A 7660-nucleotide genomic window follows, 5' to 3' on the forward strand; every position below is an offset into this window, starting at 1 on the left:
ATCACAATACTCCGGAGAGAATGATATCAAACAAAATATTCTCTTTTTTATTGATGTTTCAAACCATATACTTTTTTATATATTGTATAGGTATTACTCCACATATCCATTCATGTACGGCAACAAAAAGTTGTACTGCATTTCACTCAGCATTGTGCAGTACGTCTTTGACACTTTTCAAACGTTATATGGGCAGTATTTACAAATCAGCCATATATACATTAATTTACAACTTTGTACAGTGTTGACATTCAACAAAGGAACAGACAATATATACAAAGAAGCGTCAATAGCGTCGACGTTTCGGTCTCACATAGTCATTCCACAAGACCATCATCAGGACGAGCGTTGCGCCATGAATTGTGACGTTGTAATATCACCAATTCTTCTGCCTTAATTATAGTTAGAATCAGCAGTATCGAAAGCCACACAGTTGCCCTCGTGATCTTTGTGCACCCAAAGGAATACACCTCGTACGCCCTCTTTCGTAAATGGGACATCGGGTCCTGCTGCTTTGTGGTGTGCGGGGCTGCTCTGGTCTCCGAGCAGGGGAGTAGTGGTTTGCCAACTCCTAAGTGCGCAATGACTGCTTGGTTGGCCCTCTCGGGCTGCCCAAACTAGTCATGTGCACTTTGCCCATCATCTATGCAGGCTGCATTACAGCCTGCGTGGAGAACATGCTCACCCCTGGCTGAGCACCGTGTCATGGCGCAAAGAACCAATCACAATGCTGCATTGCAGCGTGGTGCTTGGCTTAGGGGAGGGAGCCTGGCTGTTTGCTTCCTGTTCCTGTCAGAGTCGGAGAGAGGAGAGCCGGAGCAGAGAAGATGTGGGAATCAGCCTCAAGATAAGGTAAAAAAAAAAAAGTATTCAGATACCCCCTTGCGCGCCAAGTCCCCCTGCACCTGCCCACCACCTGCAAGCCATGCCGGCTGCCACTGGCACTAAGGCCCTGAGCCGATGATATTTAGCACACCTGATAAATAATACCACATGGTTCGTTATTTATCAGGTGCAATAAATACCTTTGTTTACGAGTTTATGGGGAATAACATGCAGAGTGTGTTGTTTAACACACCTTTGCACATTTTTCTATTTAAATTTCAGTAGGTTTGACCTGCTGAAATTTAAAGAACCTTGAGGTATTTCATACTACCAATAATGATCGGATTTGTAAAATATCTTTTAACTTGTAATTCTGACCCATGCGTAAAGAGGGGTTTACGCATGGGTGGGAATTAACTGTCCCACTTGCAGTCAGGCTTTTAAAATCCTTTTTTAATCAGCACCCAAGGCAATGTCACTCATATTAACAACCTCAGAAAAATAAATACCTTAGTTAGCTTTCAGAGCTTCAAATATAAACCCTACGTTTAACATACACATCTGTGCAGCGGGTGTATAACTCACTGAGCTATCCTTTAGAAATGGAGCCTATGGCTGCATCTCACTCTGGGATCTCTGTATAATGTTCAGGAACCGCTGCCAAAACCTAGCATCAGAAGCTGACCGCAGGCCCGCCCTGCACAGAAGCGCAGTGAGAAATGAATGGCCATTCTGCTATCATATGAAAGCTGACAACAGCTGCTCTGCCTTTAATGTTGTTGACCCCGTCTGAACTTAGCTCGATTGTGGCTTCCGTGTCAAGAGCATCATGAACTCACTCCACAATCCCTCCTTTATTCATTCCGTCTGTCTGCAGGCGTTCTGTCAAACACGACCTCAAATTATCGAAGCCTCATAAGAGCAAAATGAATTTCCCTTATCAGCTAATTTAGACAAACCGCTCTCCACCTCCTTAGCAGAAGATACACTTGTGCCATAACACATCTAAATGGAATTGGCATATCACTAAACTCTATAGGGATGGGTGTAACTCGCATCATTTGCTATTGCAATATCACGTGAAATTACAGCAAAATTACGCGAAATTACGCAGAATTTCACGAGATTATCCCTGCATTTAGCGCCATTTCTTTACTGCAAAATACACTTGTTTCCAAATGCAACAGAACACGAACAGCAGTCGACAGCTGCCACTTGCTTCGGTGTCCTCTTGGTAGGCATTTTCCCCAAATGACTCACAATTACAGGAGCACATGTAATTGTGTAATTTATTTATAAAGTTTTATATAGCGCGAACATGACCCGTTACAGGTGATACGAAGTAAGTAGCATGTGAGAAAAAAAGAGGTACGAACTGAGAAAAACAGCTAAGTGTACAAAGTAACCTCAATACCTGAATCCAACAAGGCAAATAATATACATATGGGAGGAACAAGAGTCCAGGAAAGAGCAATTAGGGTAGCAATTTGTTCATAAGAAGTGATTTCACTACTTTTTTGAATGATGCAACAGAAGGGATCAGTCTGATTTCAGGTGGTAGGGAGTTCCAATTGTTCAGGGAAATACTTGTGAAATGTCTGTTGCAAGTTTTCTTGTTATGGAATATCTGTGGTTTTAGCAGCAGGGTGCCGTTACTTCTAGAGCATTTTAGGGTAAATTACCAAAATCACTTCGCTTACTCTAGTGAAGAGGTCTTCAAACTGGGGGGCGGACCCCCCTAGGGGGGCCTCGAGTGATCCCAGGGGGGGCGCCAGGCTGTGCCCAAAGAAGCATTATGCTTACTGCAGTGCTTTGTTTTAAGCATGGAAGAAAACGAGCCGCTGTAGCCTCTCTATAATGTGCCATCACTAACAGCTTTTGTCATTTATATCAGGCTGGGAGAAGGTGTCAGAAGGGAAGGGACTCCAAATATTCTTCTACACCCCCACCCCCATTTCTATTAATCACACTGTAGGTATTTTTACACGTAGTAAGGCCTGCCTGACCACAATAGTATGTTTGGCAATCATGTATTTGGTTGCATTTTTAAAACACTAAGAGGATTTAACTGGAATGTTTAAATATGTCTCCTGTTTAAATAAATTGAGACATATTTAAACAGTGCCAATTTAATGGACTTATTGTGAAAAATTCTGAGGCAGGGGGGCACGAGCAATTAGATTTTTTCAATGGGGGTGCGCAGCTTTAAAAATTTTGAAGACCACTGCTCTAGCGTAATAACATTTTTACCCAGCCCTGCTCTCTGATGAAAAGGTTGTTGAGCAGTGTGTGTCTCCACAAGTTCAGAGTTTTGAAAGTTTGACCAGGACATTTGGCCTGGATCAATCTGTAGTCTATCTTTGGACAATAAATAAAAACAGGAGCAGCATAATAGGTGTAGGAACCAGGATAGTGTAAGTTTAAGAACAAATATAGTAGTCTCTTCCAAGTCATTATGTATTAGGAGATAAATAAGGGTGGGCGTTATGCAAAGTTCAGCAAAGCAGTAAAAAATCTCTGCAAACACGCAGAAATTCTGTAAACACGCGGAATTGCTTGTTCACAATGCTTTTTTCCTGTTCGCGATCGATTTTGCATGCTCGGGGAGAAACATCTCGCAAACACGCATTTTAAGAACGAGAACAAGCAAACAATTCCGCGAAGCTGCGGAACGCAGAACTTTGGGCAACTTTGCGTTCTCCGCGGAACATGAAATTCCGCAAATTCCATGAGCAGAACGGAATTTATCGCCCAGGCCTAGTGAAAAACTCATTATATCAATCGGATCTGTGGGGATTCAAACGTTCTGATCAGCAGAGTGTTCTAGCATCAATCGGGATCATGTCCAAAGTAGCCTCCCAGTGGATCATATTCTGAATGGGTGTGGACAGGGTAGTGTGTCTGAGCGGACTCCTGTGAGGTGGTAGGTGCATTTTACAACATTTAGAGCTAGTATCACCTACCTTCTCGCCCTGTAATTAATTATTTTAAGGAAGAGATAAAACCGCACCAAATCCCCATCTGCAAAATCACCCATGTTTCAATGAATTTATTTATAAACTATATTTTCAAATGTGCCACCTGGAAAAGTTTTTTTAAACATCCATGTGGAAACCCTTCCTAGATGCTAGACCAACCCGAATTCAGAAAGATTTAGCTTGTCATCTCAACTCAAAACCTTCTGGCTCCACATCTGCAGCGTGACACTGTAATTTTGGTAAAGGCGCAGCACAGAATTGACATAGTCAATGGGGACTTAGTCGAGAAGGAGGAATTTACTGAGAAATTAATTAACTGGAAAAAAGGAAAAACCGTGAGGGCAACTAGTGAAACCTAAAGGGTTAATGAGTGAATCTGCATGGAGAGCGAGGGCAGCACACCAGATAAAAAAGAGACCTTTTTTGGACTTTCACGAGGGAGTTTTAGTAAAAAAATGTATTTAGTAGAAGAATGGAGGTTGAATTGTAGAAAACCGGTACAGCTTGGTATGTTACACATCGGCCCTTGGGATGTGTGGTTGGTATGCACATTTAGGGCCGATTCATAGACAGCAAGCTGCTCGAACTGAAAAGGCAGAGAAGGCTTACCTGTCAAATCACTTGCTACTTTTCAGAGCAGCCTCAAAATCCTATCATAGCCAGAAAAAAGTTGCAAAACAAATCTATTTTGTCACTCAGATTGAGGAAGCCAAGGCAAACCCAAAAACTATCTTTTACATTACCAGATCTTTCCTACTACACAAGGCATTTAACATGGATTTTCCACCCTAATTTTATATCAACACATAGTTGGAAATCAAAATAGAATATTCTGTGAAGTGAGTTCAAAAACTTGAAAAAAACACATTTTGACATCAGATCGCTGGCGTTATTTGACTTTGATGCCAACACTTGAATTCCCAGGCTTTAGAAGATGTACTCTACATATATAAAATGCCCCGTCAGGAGGGCGGACCTGGCAGACACTCGATTGGACATGTCTCTGAGGAGCTGCAAGCGGCTCTTACACCGGGGCAATTTATGGTGGGGGGGACTGTGAATGACCTCTAAGTTTGAAAGACCTGATTTGAGGAATCATTGAGCACTGGATAAACCAGTCCTTGAGACCCAAAATGTCCCTAAGGCTGTATTATCCACAAGTCTACAATACCTGAGAGTATTTTTTCTGTGCAAATTTCTCAGATCCAAGGTAGTGCCACATCATTATGCTGAGCCCTAAAAAGGCACCTACTGGACCTCCTGATGCTTGAGCCGGGACAAGATTCTGAGTGAGTGCATTGTTCAAGAACAGGAATCCATGCACTACTTTAATGAGAGACCCAGGGTAAGCCAGAATTGCAGGAGGTGCTGCCTTCCATTGCTGCCTGGTGAGAAGACTGTAAGTGCTGGGACAGTTGTAAGACATGCTGCAGCAGCCTAATCATGGGACTTCATGGTCCCCATCACACCGCCCTGTACACTCTGTAGGATATGCAGCACAGCTATGTAGGTTGGTGGTAACCAAGAGCAAAGGCATGGCCGGTAGAGTTTGGAATCTTTGCTCACTCTGGCACGACTGGGTGGCCTAGCTGCTGGTTCCACTGTTCTGTCAGATAAAGTTGTCGGGACACACAAACAGCTTGGCAAAGGAGACCACTTGTACGCAGCACACTTATACTTTCAGAATCCTTGTGTACTACTAGTATGAAATTCCCTCTGTGCCCATGAAGCGATCGACCATCTGGCTGATGGTCGATGCTTTTTCTGGAGGAGGTCATGAATGGAGTGAAGAACTGCCTCAAATAAATGAATGCTCTCATAGAGCACCACTGGGAACCTGGAGGCAGTTAACTTAGAATACAAGACTGCATCCACCATCTTCTGCGGGATCTGCTCAGCTTTATTCTGACACTACATTTCATTTTATGGGAATCTGCTCAGTTCATGGAAACAATCATCAGATGAATGCCTACCCCAGGGATCACTGACAGAATATCGGAAACAGAAATATTGAGTGGACAGAGTATTGTGTCAAAAATATCGAGTACAATAATATCAAGCAGGTAAGTGCATACAGGTAAGTATAGATTTACTATTCTTAACTCCACATCTATGTAACTTGAAGATATATATATTATCTAGATTAATATATATGAAGTCATATATAGTAAAACATTATCTACCTATAGAAACTTACTGTCACCAGATTTGTGTCCTCAATATTCTTGACACAATATTTTGGTCATCGATATTTATGTTTCCAATATTCTGTCTAAATACCCCGGGTGTGCATACTTTCAACCGGTTACTGTTCTACAACAAGGGACCCAGATGCCATGCAACTCACCTTCTCTATGGCGACATGACTCACTTTTTTTTATTTTACGGCGTTATATAGCGCAAACTTGACCCGAAGGTATCTGGTGTCAGAGCGCTTGACATAGCACCAGTTGCATTAGATGAGGACACAATCATTTTTGTTAGGTACAGGGAAATTAAGTGATTTGCCCAGAATCACAGGATGTTCAGCGTCATTGTCGAGACTCGAACCCAGTTACCCAGATTTGAGGTCGACCGCCCTAGCTGTTAGGCAAACACATGGCTTTAAACCTGTGCTGAATGCTCCTGGAGATGAAAGAAGGAGGGGAGGAAGGGAACATGAACAAAAAGAAGCTATAAGGATGGAAAGATCCATTGGGTAATTAGGGGAAGGCCCCTTATTGGGAAGTGGATGGGTGCAAGAGGAGCAGCTAGTGAACCGCAGAGTTTGATGAGAATAAGAGATCTGTTGAGATGCACATAAGTGGAGAGAAGGGCAGTGATGTGTGGAATACATGCCTATGTGCACAGCACTGATTCACAAAGATTCGACTGACCAGTTTTAACCCCTTCGGTGCTCATGACGGAGCGGTTCCGTCATGAGCGCCGGTTGGGCTGTGCTTATGATGGAATCATTCCGTCATGGCCCCGCCCGCTCAATAGAACGTTCAGCACTGCCCGAAAATTTGTGCTGCGCTGAAGGTGTTAAGAAGCAGTTTTAGGTCCCACTGCAGTCACCTTTGTACCCACAAGCTGAGAATGGAAAACCTCATGGCCAATAAAATTTACAAAAAATCTTAGTGACAGACAGTTTAATACCCATCGCTTTGCTATTATAGAAATAAAACATACCTTATGTGTTATCTCTCTGTATGCAGTTGCTAGAGGTCTGACTACCTTCTGCTATGCAGCACTGTTATTGCGTCATCACGTAGGACTTCCCACTGCCATGGTTACCAGCGCCCTATAAGGAGAAAGGTAGCAAGTATAAGTCATAAGCATCATTGCTACCACTTCACTCTGGGGGAGAGCACACCCTCCACATGGGTTATAAGCAGAGTGTGCAGGGTTCAAATATTCATCCCACCCTATCATTCAAATGGTACAGGAAAGTGACTTTACGCCACTTTCAAAGGAATAGAACCAGTGTAAAAAAAATAAGTGCCCGGGCCCTCTTCAGCACACTACAGCTTGCGCCATCCATTGCCCCTGCCTGCGCTGCCAATGGCACTACCAACACAACTACTAATCATCACACTCTTAAAAGTGTGACAATTCATACTATTACAGGCCCCCAAGCTATAAGAATTGGATGGCAGGCATTAGTCATTGTTAATATATATTGTATTAATAAACAGCTATTGTTGTGCTCATACCTAAATTAGGCAGACAGTGCCACCATGTGGCCAACTGTCATAAGAGCCCATGCTGCAAATTAAGTCGCAGTCCTGTACCGAAAAGCACCAGCTTAAATTAAGCACTGACTAGAATGCTTCGCTTTACATGACTACCCATAATACACTGCTTGTAATTACATG

At 42.9% G+C, this 7660-nt stretch overlaps 1 protein-coding gene across 1 annotated transcript in view; it reads right to left on the reverse strand.

Moving 5' to 3' along the window:
• The window catches only part of IL11RA (interleukin 11 receptor subunit alpha), a 334633-nt gene extending 327573 nt beyond the window's left edge, over window positions 1–7060 (reverse strand). Inside the window, exon 1 of the mRNA XM_078674689.1 lies at window positions 6975–7060. The gene's annotated coding sequence lies outside the window, so the exon portion shown is untranslated. The remainder of the gene's footprint in view (window positions 1–6974) is intronic.
• Window positions 7061–7660: the final 600 nt, after the last annotated feature.

The sequence above is a fragment of the Lissotriton helveticus genome, chromosome 2_1, assembly GCF_964261635.1.
Source record: "Lissotriton helveticus chromosome 2_1, aLisHel1.1, whole genome shotgun sequence".
Taxonomy (NCBI): Eukaryota; Metazoa; Chordata; class Amphibia; order Caudata; family Salamandridae; genus Lissotriton; species Lissotriton helveticus.